Here is a 4,217-nt window from a genome sequence, read left to right on the forward strand (position 1 = left end):
TATATATATATATATATATATAAGTTCAGAAATTGTCTGTCGTTTAATTTTTTTGCAATTATGAATTTTTATGTGTCACAAATTCGATGTGATGTTATTTTAATGATTATTTTACTTTTGATTATCTTAATTTCTATAGTTGTTATTATAATATTATTACAATATTACTTTTTTGATACCTACTTACAATTATTTATTTTTTAATATATATATCTTTTATAGTATCAAAGTAAACAAAGATATTAAACGAATATTGGAATATGGAATAAAATAATGAATAACATTCTATTTTAGTGACGTTACGAAAGTGTTTGTAAAATACAGTTTAATTACATATTTTTATTACGAGAGAAAATGGTTTCTTCGGGGAGTCTTATCATTTTCTCTTATAACTTGGAGAATAACTCGTTCACGACATTTTCGTGAAGGAAAGATCGGCTCGACAATGGTCGAGGAATCCGCAATTGAAAAGAAATATATCTTTTATATCGTGGTTGATACGGAACACTTTTGTATATTTGACAGCGAAGAAGCGTAAAAGTCTTTGAAAGCAGAAAGAAGAAAGGATGTTCTAAAAATGTAAAAAGTATCTACCTACGATTGAAACGAACAAATATTCTGAGCGCTGTCTATGAATATTTCAGTCCTTTATCACTCTTGTTTTTGACTATCGCTTTTGTTATATAGTTTTAGAGAATGACATTTTCCACGAATTATCCGTGAAATTCGTGATATTTTGCATTTGGCACGTTTGTTTTTGAACTTGTATAGTGGTTGAATATTTCAAGGACTCATCAATTGAAAGTAATAAAAGTGACATGTCACATTCAAAATGTTATTCTCTTTGAAATATTATTATTTTCTATTTTATTAAACTTTTTGTTAAACTTTATTGTGTCATTATTTGCCTGCTAGGATCACAAGAATCTGAAAATTATAATAAATCTATTGATGCTCTCGATTTCTACCGCAATCTCTAGTAGAAATAAATAAATTAAATTATTCTGTGGAATACTAAATAACCAATATCAAATAATCAGATAAAAGAAAACGTACGTTGGCAATTTTTAAATATGAAACGGGAGATGTGCAATTGTGTTTCTTGGTACTAAAATAGTTAAGAGAAATATTGTGTGTGTGTGTTTGCATTTTTAATATTATATAGTTATTTAAATATTTTTCCCATGCGAGATATTTTTGATTATTAATACTTTATTTAAAAAGAATAATGCTAATAAAATTAATGTTTGAAAAACTATTTTTTGCAAATATATATTTTTCTAACAAAACTCATGAACAATATGCTAATAAAATAATTCTTGTGTGTCATTTAATAGATTATTTTATACAAATATTAATAGAGCGAATAATAGGAAATATTTCACGAGAAAACCGCAATATGTATACCGTCGGAAATAAACTTCCGTGCGCCCTCAAAATTGAGCATTAAAAATCCACGGGTTATCAAGCGACTGCAGCGGCATTATATCTTTGTCAGATCTCGTCAGCGTGAATTAGTCTCATCCTTTCGGTGCGGCAAGCCGGCCAAGTTTCAACGTGGAAAGATCGTCTTGCCCGAGCTTCTTCCGTTCCTGCCGAGAATTCCAACACTCCCGGAAGGTTAGATGCAGGGTGCGTTCTACTCTTTCTCATTTTATTTTCGACTAAAAAATAATGAAAGAGAACCCATGCGGCGCTCCGTAAAGCTTTAACCTTAAATACGTATGATGTGAAAGAAACCGGGATGCTATGATTCTTTGCGTGTCGCGACGTAAATATAATCGCATTCATTGCTATTGAAAGAGCAAAGAATTCGCATATGGTGCAACGATCTGTCGCGGTTTCTTTCCAGGTATATCAGGATGCATACACATCTTCAACACAACATTATGTATGGATTATCGGTTGGTTCTCACGTATTATTCAAATCACATTTGAATAATAATAAGAAGAGGGAAATTTATTCTTGAAGAGCCTCCTCAATGAGGAATGAGGAGGCTCCTCTTTTCTCTGTGCTTTATTAAATAATATTACATGTATCATAATGAATTTTCGATACTATAACATATTATTGAACATAATCTCATTACGGAATCCTACTAAACTAAATTCAAGTCTTCTATGTAAATATATGATGATAGCGATCAGATTTCCATGATAGCCGCTGCATAATGGATATTGATACATTATAGTATCGGTATAACGAGCAAGCTGAAAATATGCTGATACATTTTAAATAATACAAATATCTTTCAAAAATATATTCTTAGTTATTTTGAAGAAAATTTTGGAGTTTTTCCTCCAAAAATTGGTATGTCTTTTCATATTTTTTAAGACAAAACGTCTTCCATGATTGAAATGAAAATATTATATGTGATCTTTATAATTTTATTTTTTATTTTTGCTTTTTATCGTATAAATATTTATGTAATAATAATAAACTATTTGACTACAACTACTTTTTGTAACAAAAATTCGAGATTTGTTATTATTTGTGTATGTTACCGATTTCGTTAAAGTAAAATTAAACCAATTTTATGTTTTTTAAATATTGATAATAAAAGGGTATTTTATTATAACAAAATTTAAAAAACTTTCTTAATTGATAGCAAGAGATTAAAATACTATTGGTAACATATATAAATAACAAATCTTAATTTTTGTTATCAAACATATCAAATAAAATGTTTAATATTATTACACAAAATTTGCAAGAAAAGAGAAAAAATGAAAATAAGAATAGAAGTGTAGAGAGCCAATTTGATTTATAAAGGTTTCTTGAAATTATTTTGAAGACACAAATCAGTTTGTCACTACAATAAAATGCGAACGAAAAATCTTAAAAATTATTCATAGATTTTGTTAATTTGATCGATTGATTTGAATATCCTTTAAATCTCAAAGAGAGTATTGCAGTTAGGCAGCGCGAGTAGCATAGTAATCCGTTTCGAATGTGACCGTCGAACTAATTCCGTCTCTGAATTCCCACTCAATTTCTGATCAGCTTCGCACTCAAAAGCGCAACGCAGCGCAGCGTAGAGACTGCGTGCAAATTAAACGACTGTATGATTCTCGGCCTCTCGTATATATTAGTTAATACCATTGCGCCGGCATTCAGTGGAAGCACTGCGAATATCGGATGAATCTAAAGCGCTATACTGGGACTCGACGACGATAACAGAGATGTGATATTTGATTGACTAAGCTACTAGAGTTGCAGTTTCGCATAAAAAGTATCATTATCATTGGTTATTATTTTTTTATATTTATTTTCACCTTATTTTTATTGCTTTAATATATCTCTGCTTTATTTTTTCGAAAAATTTTTGGAAACTTAAGAATAATATTTTTATTTATCTTTGTGTGATATTTTTAAATTTAATTAAATCTTTTTTATTCCGTTTTTATTTTATTTTATTAGATTGTCTTAGAAATTGAAAATGTTTAATCTTTGTTTAACGTTTTATCTAAGTTGTAACATTTTTTACTTTTTCTTATTTGTAATACGGAATTATTGGTTGATAAAAATAATATGTAAAAAGGATAATATAAAAATATAAAAATAAGAATCTATATATTGTTAATCTAATTCAAATACTGTCTTTGAAACTTGAAATTAATAATTCTGACATTTAAAAAGAAAAATTGACTTTATGTTGAGAAAATCACTATAAAATTAACGTCGTAAGTTATATGTGATACCTTGTATAAGGGGAAAAAAGGGGAGATGTTTATCTCGATTGATTATTCCGGTTGGGGATTCTGGCACACGTCGATGTTAGCTTAAATAAGCTTAAAATACATACTTATCATATTTAAATGCTCCACAAGAACGCGTGAGATAATCCTAAACGATGCACGAGAATATATGTCACTAATCAGCGTCACATATAATGCATGCGATAGAGCTCAGTATATATATATAATAGTACGTTAGCCGTATACGGATACGCTACGTTGCCAATATTATCCCGCTACCCCTTCTGCATACGAGGTCCCCTTTTGTATTCCTCGCACATGCTTTCTCACGGAGCTTGATGCAGTCGATATGCATTTTGAAGTTTATCGTGGTCCTTTTTTTCAAATTTATGCGTGCACGTGTTTTTTTTTATTTACTATGACAGATTTGATTTTTAAGGACATCACTTAAATATATTTTTTAAAAGTTATAACAATAGCATAGATAATTTTATATAATAGTTATATATGATATATAT

At 29.0% G+C, this 4,217-nt stretch overlaps 1 protein-coding gene across 2 annotated transcripts in view; it reads left to right on the plus strand.

Annotated features, from left to right (window-relative positions):
- LOC108752440 (connectin) overlaps positions 1–4,217 on the plus strand; it is a 135,947-nt gene that overhangs the window by 970 nt on the left and 130,760 nt on the right. The gene's annotated exons all lie outside the window — the stretch shown is intronic.

This window comes from Trachymyrmex septentrionalis, unplaced genomic scaffold (assembly GCF_001594115.1).
Source record: "Trachymyrmex septentrionalis isolate Tsep2-gDNA-1 unplaced genomic scaffold, Tsep1.0 scaffold60, whole genome shotgun sequence".
NCBI lineage: Eukaryota > Metazoa > Arthropoda > Insecta > Hymenoptera > Formicidae > Trachymyrmex > Trachymyrmex septentrionalis.